Here is a 10,904-nt window from a genome sequence, read left to right as displayed (position 1 = left end):
GCATTCCTTGTGTCAAGCCACTCTTGAACAAGACACAGCGTCAGAAGCGTCTCGCCTGGGCTAAAGACAAAAAGGACTGGACTGCTGCTGAGTGGTCCAAAGTTATGTTCTCTGATGAAAGTAAATTTTGCATTTCCTTTGGAAATCAAGGTCCCAGAGTCTGGAGGAAGAGAGGAGAGGCACAGGATCCACGTTGCTTGAAGTCCAGTGTAAAGTTGCCACAGTCAGTGATGGTTTGGGGTGCCATGTCATCTGCTTGTGTTGGTCCACTGTGTTTTCTGAGGTCCAACGTCAACGCAGCCGTCTACCAGGAAGTTTTAGAGCACTTCATGCTTCCTGCTGCTGACCAACTTTATGGAGATGCAGGACTTGGCACCTGCACACAGTGCCAAAGCTACCAGTACCTGGTTTAAGGACCAGCCAAACTCGCCTGACCTTAACCCTATAGAAAATCTATGCGTTATTGTGAAGAGGAAGATGCGATACGCCAGACCCAACAATGCAGAAGAGCTGAAGGCCACTATCAGAGCAACCTGGGCTCTCATAACACCTGAGCAGTGCCACAGACTGATCGACTCCATGCCACGCCGCATTGCTGCAGTAATTCAGGCAAAAGGAGCCCCAACTAAGTATTGAGTGCTGTACATGCTCATACTTTTCATGTTCATACTTTTCAGTTAGCCAACATTTCTAAAAATCCTTTTTTTGTATTGGTCTTAAGTAATATTCTAATTTTCGGCTATACTGAATTTGGGAGTTGTCAGTTATAATCATCAAAATTAAAAGGAATCAACACTTGAAATATATCAGTATGTGTGTAATGAATGAATGAATATAATATCCAAGTTTCACTTTTTGAATGAATTACTGAAATAAATCAACTTTTTGATGATATTCTAATTATATGATCAGCACCTGTATAAATAAGGACGTCCCATTTCACAAATATTTCTGATTGTACTTGTATTTTAATGTTTTGTGAAAAAACTCAACTGGACTGAACTAAACTGAACTGAGCTTGGCATCGTGTAGCGACAAAGACTAAAACTAACACTAAAACTAAGCATTTTCCAAAAATAGAAACTAAACTAAATTAGCAAACCCACATTAGTCGTGGGTTCAAACCCCGGCCTTTCTGTGTGGAGTTTGCATCTTCTCCCCGTGTCTGCATGAGTTCTCTCCAGGTGCTCTGGCTTCCAATAGACATGCGGTCTAGGTTGATAGGTGACCCTAAATTATCCTTAGGTGTGAGTGTGAGTGGTTGTCTGTCTATGTGTGGCCCTGCGATGGACTGGCGATACCCCGCCTTTGCCCGATGTCAGCTGGGATTGGCTCCAGACCCCCGTGACCCTATATGCAGGATAAGCGGTTGACGATGGATGGATGGATGGATAATAACCTTGTGCAACACACACCAGCGACCCACAAACAGCTGTCTCTTGATTTAAGTTATAATATTTCAACATTACTATATGATAATATGAAAAAAAGTACCTGGTAGCAGGTACAAGTAAAACTTTTCCACAAAGGAAAACCAAAGAAAGGCGAGTCAAGTCGAGGCGAGCTGGTACCATGCAGTGGAAAAGGGGCTTAGATGTGCGCTTTCAGTCGTTGTAATATAGATGGAGATCAACTCTGATACGCAGCTAAAACGCTGGTGTGGACAGAGATCGTTTTAAAACAAAAAGGCAGTAGTGTGGACGTAGCCTCAAAGCACTTTCCCACTAATCGCATTCACACACTGAATGGCGGAGTCTAAGGTGCCAACTGCCATCAGAAACAAAAATACATTCATACACATCAATGGAACAGCTATTGGGGTTCAGTATCTTCAGTTACTGGGGGAGCCAGGGATCAAACCACCGACCTTCTCATAAGTGGACGGCCACTCTCAACCTCTGCGCTGCAGCCGCCTCTGTTAGGTCTTAGTTTTAGGGTTCAGATTAGGGTAGGGTTAGGCATGTAGTTGTAATGGTTAAGGTGATAGGGAATGCATTATGTCAAAGATAGTAACGGTGCTGATGATCAAGGCGCAGAAAATATAACTGCAATACTGTCATAAAATAAAGTAATAAAATGTCAGGATGTTATAAAGCTGATAAACAATGAACCCATCCTCATCTGTATGATGTGCAGCTACAGCAGAGTGTGTGTCTTTATAAGTGTGTGTTGTATAAATTATGTCCTGAATATGTTATATAACCATGTACAACACCGGTGTTTTAAACGGGCTCAGCTCAGTCTGAAACAATGGAGTTCACTGACATGATAGACTTTCCCTCGAGTTCATCAAACTCTGCATGTGTACAAACACAGACATGCTGCTGAACTCAAATATTAGCATAGCTTCATAAAGAAGAATGGGATCCAGTGCTACATCATGTTGGCGTCCCCTGCTCACCCCCCGTTTTACCTTCACCTTTATTAAACTGCTATTTATAGAAGTGTTGTGTTCTAATGAACCATTGTACAACTGATGGAAAGTTACAGAGAACTGCAGAACAACAACATTTTACTACAAGTTCAGTTTATTCAATCAGGTTTTCATAACAACTTTTTATGATTGTGATGCAGCAGTGAATCAACTTTTTAACAGCATTACCAGTTAAGTCAGAGTAACCCTAACCTAATGGCTCAAGCTGAAAACACACTTTAAAGCTCTAATAGTAAAAATAGTAAAATATTAACTTTAAATTATTACCAGTGGACCTCCTTCTACGGGCTGTAATAAAGCAGTTCACCCCCCCAAACAGGTGATTTAGGCCAAAGTCTGATTTGCAGGTCACATGATGCACGCTGGCACAAAAGCACAGTTTTAAAAGGAAGCCTCAAGTACTGAACAAATAGTGAAGTTTGGAGTTAATAGGGCGCCATCTTTGAACACAGCATCCAGTTCTCTTAAGGATGTTAATGTAGTATATACCAAAGGTTAGGTCCATATGACAGTATATATCAGTATATATTTCTGATGTGTTCACCGGCAATTAGGGTTGGGTATTGTTTAGATTTTATTGATCGATTCTACTTATTGAATCCAGTTCTTATTGAATCTTGGATCTGGTTCCAACCCCTTCACCACAGATCTTGTCAGCACTCGGTGACCTTCATCCTCTTCCTCCTCGCTCATCTCCCCCTTCATGGCTAAAGTGAAAGGAGTCTCTGTCCTAGAGGGGCGTCTCTGGGGACTCGTCTCTAAGAGAAATATCTATTGAATCATCTGTAGCCATCACTGGTTTCCCTTCAGTATAAAAGGTGTTTTGTACCTGAGATGTTGCTACTGTTAGCGTTAGCTGGATCTGGGGCGTCACTGTAGCTGGGAGAGCGCGACACGTTGAACACAGTGAAGCGTTCCTTCAGATTCACACCGTGTTGAAGTACCAATCGCGCATACACGCCAAGGATGATGTGTTTTCGTAACACAGCGTTACTTGGATTAGTAACTGTAATATTATTACTGTTTTTGAAATACTGATCCGTAGTTACTAGTTACTAGGAAAAGTCACAACATAAACACGTTTGGAACCAGTTCTTGAAACCCAACTGGCAATATTTTTCCCACCATTAGAAATATCCTCAGTGTCTCTGCTATGTATTCAGGGCAGACTATGTAGAAAATCAAGGATCTCTCAAATGCAGCTGCCTCACAAGCTAACATGATTTGGGCAGCAGAACAGCGTTCCACATTCTCAAGTGGCGTGAGAACGACAATTGGTAGTGGTAATGCACCTCTAAGCCGGTCTGCCAACCGCTGCAGAAGAAGCCCGTGACAAGAAAACATGGAGGATCAGAGTGAAAACAGAGCAGGTGGAGTTTCTGTTTGTATGACAGTACAAATAAAAGAAGAAAATAATCAAATGTGATGAAGTACGGTGTGGTATGGTGATTTTAAACCATTTCTTAGTTGAATTTAAAGAACAATTCCTGTAATGTAATATATAAAATTATTGTGATGTAAAATTATGCACTGGTAGAAGATTTTGGCCATATTCAGTTGTATTGCATCGTATTTCATCTCACTGGTATTTCAAAACCTGTTCTACATCCGGTGAAAACGTTGGATCCAGGCCAGCATCCAGCCGCACCTCCGCTCTTCGGTAATCAACAACAACAAAGTCAGATAATTGAGGTTGCATCAGGTGTCACAGAAAGATGTGTGTCATTATGAATATCCTCCTCAGAGGAGGAAGGAGTTCACCGGGTTGTGTCATTGCTATGTGGCGCAACAATCAAATGTGTCCCTAGAGGGATGCCAGTGCTAGGAACTAATGGCTCCCCTGGGAAACAGACACGGCTGACAGGTCTGTTTGTGTTGGTCAGAGCTGGTATAACCTGATAACTGATGAATCAGCAGGACAGATGGTTATGCACATTAAGGGATCCTAATTTTAAATTACCTACTGTAATATAAAGAATGGTAGAAAAACAATACTGATTCTGATGGAGTATTTTATGATGCCAGGATTGAGAGATGTGAAGAATCTTTTTTAGGTTAGACGTTTTGTGGTTACAGCTTCTGTGCAGAACATGCTTGAAGCTCAATAAAAAAGAGACATCATTAATAGATACATAAATCATAACTGCAGTCTGTTGCATTTTTGATAACAATAAACGGTACTATGGCGCTTACAGGTTATGGTTATTATAGAAACACTGTACTGAAAGGTCTGTTTTCCTTAATTTAAAGGCAAGTCATGTTTTAATCAAATTCACCACTGATACTTGTATACATATGTATAAAGGAGGGTGTCAGCCTTTCAGACAGATAAGAACCATTTCGGTTAATTAAAAACAAACTTGACAAAGTGAAAAATACACTTCACAGAAACTCCATCTTGGATCAAATTACTTGATAAATGACTCAGATTAAGAAAGCTGGTGGATCTGTGCTGGGTGGGAGCGGCACTGGGCACAAAGCTCTCCAGTCAGCACAAATGTAAACACACACACACACACACACACACACACACATATGAACCAGTGTTTTGCAACTCCAGTCAGGGTACTGATTCCTCTGTACATTCATGAGAATCAGTAACGTTCGGTGAAGCGATCAGTTCACTGCAGGAGTTTTGCAAGATGTCATCATGTTATCTTTTTGGTAGAGCGAGGCGCGAAGGAGGAAGGAGGGGCCAGAGAAACGACTTTTTAACTCCTCATGTAGGTCTGCAGCTCTACCTACCCAGCTCATGTTCACACACATGGGAAGCACGTGGAGGGTCCAGACATGTAAGATTATGTAATTCCGAGAACATGAAGTGGTGATTTGCTCAGGGCTTGAAGCAGCTCACATGGTCATCAAGTACTTTTACATATTTCTTCCGTATAGGCCTATTTGTCTTCAGTTCAGTTTCACATAATAATAAAATATGCATATAGCCTAGCAAAATGCATCAGTACTAAAAACTAGAGTAAGCATATTTTAGGAGGACTATGGGGCTGTCTATTGCTTGATGGTGTCTTTATCACCGTGTGAGGTTCCTTGTATAGTAGTACACTTATCCTTGAATGTTACATAATGACAAAGGGGTGGTCACGTTACACAGTGCATAGAATAAGTTACTTTAAACTGTAAAACAAACATCCCGATCCCCTGTGGATCTGCTCCTGTTCAGACACAATAGTATCAGTTCGGTGTTCCAGTTCGTCACAGAGGGGCTTGACGGGGTTGAGGTCAGGACTCTGCTCAGGCCAGTCAAGTTCTTCCATACCAAACTGGGAAAAGCATTTCTTCATGGCTGCTTTGCGCCCGCGGGACCGGACATGTTGAAACAATGAAAGGGAGAAACACAAACTGTCGCCAGTAACTCATGGGCATGTAAGTGTGCAGCATCTTTCAGGCCATGTTTATTTCTAACATCAGATTCTGGGTTTGAGGCCTTCCTGTGTGGAGTTTGCATGTTCTCCCCGTGTCTGCGTCGGTATCCTCTGGCAGCCCGGTATCATTAAAAATGCGTATTGATAATTTCCGATTTCTTAAGTCATTTGGCGTGGTATCCCAACGCATATTTTGCCATTTAGACTGCATTTACTTCTATTGGGCAGAAACGGCGTGCCATTTTACGCCTAATGTCACAAGTAAAATCAGAGTGTGTGGGATTTAAATAGCTGTGAAAATTCCAACTCTAAGGTGGTGGCGGGGTGGTCGGGTGGATCCTGAGTAAAACAATAAATAGACATCAGTTTTTTTATTGTATTTACATTACGTTATCTAAGTTAACATTCTACATTGTTGCTAACATTTGCTACATAGCATTAGCTGCGTTAAAGTTTAATTAGCTAGCTAGCAAGCTAACGATGCTGACATCCCCCCCAATGTACTTTACTGCTAACCTTAACCATTATTAATTAAATATGCATGTTGAACGGTTAACCCTACAGCTGCGCAGATCTGCTAGCAGGAAGGGTTAACCTCCTTTGTGTTGCTTGAACAGCGTGAAATGACACACCGTTTCACAATAGAAGTCAATTCAGTCTAAATGGCGTGAAATGACACGTGAAAACCTTAAAATGCGTTGACATGGCACGCCAAAATATCCTTAAAAGTGGAGTGCTATTTATAAACCATTCCATGATATCACATTGCCTCTGGGTGCACCATCAAAAAATGTATGTTAGGTTAATTTTCCTGTTACCAAGGCAATGGCTAAGAACTGGAATAGGTCCTGGGGTGCTGCACAGTGACTGCCCACTGCCCCTAATACTTAGGATGACTTCACTATAGACTTTGTACTGTCTATTATTGTGTGTCTGACAATAAACTCATACAATAAATGCTATGTAGGAACTCAGTAATTTGGTTCACGTCAGCTGTGTGACCCTCAGTAACATGTTTTCACAACACAAGAATAACGTTTCTATTCAATTTGCTTTTAATAATTAAAGCTGTGATTGTGTTTCTTCATATTTTACAAGCGCACAGGCCTCCAGGCAACAAATAAATCCTTTGATATTACTTCCTGCCATGTGCAACCTCCTCACATTCCTCTAAGAGAGAGAGAGGGGTGTGTCTGAGAGAGGCGATATAAAAATGGCCTCTCTCTCTCTCTCTCTCTCTCTCTTTGAATGGAGGAAACAAACTCTGTGAACCCTGAGCTGCTGGCAGTCCTCCAACTGCTGTCAAAGTTGATCCTCTGGCTGAAAGGCCTGTTTTCTTTTCTGCTCGCTCTCCATTCAGCTCAGCCGGCTTCAGTGGCACCACATGTACGCCTGTTGAAGAAAAGTAGGGACGGTCAAAATAATTATTATAAATGGAAAGTTTAAAAGGATTTGCAGCAACCAAGGGGGATTTAAGTATGCATAATAGCTCCCTAAACTTCATGGAGCTGGGAATAAACTTTAGAAATTGAGGTGCTGCAGTCAGGGAGCATGACCTTCACAAGACAGATAAGGCTGCATATATTAAATATGTTTCATCCAAACAATTTCACGTACAGAGCCAAACCAACAACATGTTGGTCCGACTTACAATACTTTAAGACTTCAAGCCCATTGGTTCTTATATGACATGTCTTGACAATGTCAATGACAAATATATAGTTTCATGTTTCAAAGTGCTCAGTAATTTCCCAAAACAGCTGCACAATGGCGGTGGCGGATGAATCCACATGTGTTGCTCTAGTGAGTATTTGAGGCAGCAGGAAGGTCTATGTGGGATTGAGTCAGAATAAACTACAGAGTGTGTGTTCATGGTGATGAAGGAACATGTGACCCAGTGCAGCAGAGAGGCTCACTGATGGGTTTTTAATTGTTTCTGGACAACAATGATCAGATTTATTTTTTAAATCAGAATATAGCATTTATTTCATATTAGAACTGCCTGTCCCAATGACTTTTTTTCCTGTCCCGTCCCAGTCCTGTGATGAATAGTGAAATTGACTCACATCCCACGGGAATCCCACAGGAATCTTGTGACTCACAGGATTCTCTGAAAAAATGTCCACCTCTACGATGGCGCTCTATGGCTAAGAGGAAGAAGAGACATCAGGGTCAATACTTTCATTTCATAAGTTTTCACGATCAGCCCCAACGGCGCTGTTTTTTTTCCCTGACAGTGTTTCGACAATTCCCGCCTCCTGTGCTCTGATTGGCTAGTACATGTCACTTTCATGCGTCCTTGTAATTGGATGCTAGTTATGAGTGCTACAAATCTTGCCTTACTGTGCTGTGATTGGCTTGTAGCCTACGGTAAACGCCAGAGCCGCTGAAAGCACTCTGGTTGACATTAGTGATATAGAAGATAATGGACAATACATAAAACGAATATAAATGTTTGGTTTAATTTTTAAACACACAGCCATTCCATTTGATGAAAGAACCATCAGTATACACAGTTAACTGACTGTCCCCTTTGTATGGGTTTGTACAAGTAACTATATCCAAACAACTCCTCTGCTAACGGGTTGAGGGGCGCAATATTAGTGTCCATTATTTTGGGTTTCTGCGACACACCTCCACTGTAACACACTGTCCCAGACCTCACTCCTTCTGGGTAGCTTAAGTGAGGCTTTACGTTACTGCTCTTTTCTTTCCGGCCTCCCAGCATTGTGCAACGTCTACTCACCAAGCTTCACCTTTCAGGCGGGAGACAGAGGTGAGCTCTGCAGCAATGCTCATACCCAGCCATAGACTGTGTAGGCTACCCAGCAAGATTAGCGGCCTGCTGGAGAGCTAGCATCCAATCACAATGAGCGGCCTGCTGGAGAGCTAGCATCCAATCACAAGGACGCAGGCAAGTGACGAGTACTACCCAATCAGAGCACAGGAGGGCGGGACTTCAGAGGAAAAAAAATAACGTGCCTGAACTGGTAGCATGCTAACATGCTAACTAAGATGCTGAACACATTGTGTATACTGTGGCTTGTATTGTACCTCAGCATCTGCCAAATGATTAAAAGTTAATATAAATGTGTAAATTGTGAGCATATTAGCATGTTGATATTAGCATTTAGCTCTAAGTAGTTATGGGCAAAGCAAGGCTTTGAGAAACATTGAAACATTTGAAGCAATTGTGCCGGAATTGTGTAGAGGCTTCAAAACACTTCGACACACACCTGTTTCCATAGTAACTCCTACTTGTCACTTTTGATATCGGCACATCTTGGTAGGGGTTTCATTGAAACAATGACTGACCAGCGTTTACAATTCTAAACGTCTTATCAATACATGACCAACAGGATTTCGGAGAAATCACCATGCAACAAACAAACAAACAAACAAACAAACAAATACTTTCAGATTGTCAGAAACAGCATAAGTAATCACTCATTTAGCTGATGCTTTTCTCAAAAGTGACTCACAATTGCTATGTCAGAGGGCACAGCTTTGGAGCAACTAGGGGTTAAGTGTCTTGTTCAGGAACACATGTATCACAGTGGGAATCAAACCCAGGTCTCTCACACTAAAGGCATATGTCTTAACCACTACCCCAGAATCGGAATACTTTATTGATCTACGAGGGTGAATTCTTTGTTGCAGGTACTCGCACGGCATAAAAGGAATAGAAATAATATGTAGTTGAAGTTAGTGAGTAGAGAATAATAATAATAAATCTAAGAATATAATAATAAATGATAATAAATGTGACTATCTACAGTATTAAACAGTAGCTTATTAACAGAGGTGTAATGAAAATTAGCAGGAAAGATATAGGCCCTAGTGTAATAATAATTAATAGTAATGAGTGCTGGCAGCCGTGTAATGGATTAAAAATCATTAACTGAGTAAAGTTGAAGTTTTGAAGAATTATAAAAGAAAAGTGGAACAATGTCTCACATTTGTTATATGTAAAGAATTTTATTCAAAAATATTCATCTGTTTTGGGGCTGAGTCTGGGTTTTTTTCATAATTGACCCTTCGCTAAGCCCCACCCCCCTTAGTTACTGTTGCTAAGTCCGACAAACTGTCGGCACTGCCACTTTCTATTACTGCACTCCCCGGAGAAATATTGTCAAATTTGTAGGAAAAAGCGATCTCAGAAAGAAACACACACTTTTGCAGTTGCATTATACATTTGAAGGTTGTATTCAAGCTGTCAAACTGACTCAAAGTTGAAAGATAGAACCGATCACACTGTACAAGTGAACCACCGCATCCCCCGACGATTGAGACAAAAGACAGCGATATTAAGGATCAACACTGTTCCTGTAAAGCTGGGTAGGTCTCTATTCATTATTACAATCATTAAAAAGCAGAACAGTAGGGCTTTATAACTTTACGTTCAGTATGAAGTTAGCTAGCGAACAACCCACAGCCTACATTTTTCTGGATTTATTTTAGGTTTAGGAAAGAAAATAAATCGTACTTCTCCTTTCAACATCTCTGGGTAGCGACTGTAATTATTACAAGTGCCCCAGGAACAGTGTTTGACCGTATCTTGGAAAAATACAGTGAAAAAAAGCTAGAAAACGACTCCTTTTGCATTAGAGTGACTGAAGCATAGCCATGAAAGTGTCGGACCTCATTTAGAGCGAGTTCTATACTGCGCTGTGATTGGTCAGCTTTGTATTCGGGGCGTTACTTAGCGAAGGCTCAATTGACATCCCCAGCCTTGGAAAAATTTGGTCACATGGAACATTTGTTGCTGGCAAAGATAAGTTTTTTTTTTTCCATAATAATCCTACAGGTTCGGATAAACGTACTACAGCACGTCGCTCCCGCCAATAAATCAAAGGATTGTGTGTCCTTGGAACAAATCTGTCAAATGAGTTAGAGGCTGATGTGTGGTTTGTTCCAAACACTGTGAATCAAGGGTAGAAGCGGCAGGTGTGCCACCTGTCAAAACAGGGGTGAACCACGCTTTGGAGCAGTGTTTTGAAACGTCTGTGCTTCGGGATCTCAACACAGCGTCGACACGTCAGTATCGAGCGTCCCATCCCTACCTCTAAGCACCACTGTGTCTAAGTAAA

Source organism: Micropterus dolomieu, linkage group LG03 (genome assembly GCF_021292245.1).
Source record: "Micropterus dolomieu isolate WLL.071019.BEF.003 ecotype Adirondacks linkage group LG03, ASM2129224v1, whole genome shotgun sequence".
Taxonomy (NCBI): Eukaryota; Metazoa; Chordata; class Actinopteri; order Centrarchiformes; family Centrarchidae; genus Micropterus; species Micropterus dolomieu.
The sequence above is the reverse complement of the archived record's forward strand: the minus strand, read 5'-3'. Positions refer to the sequence as shown.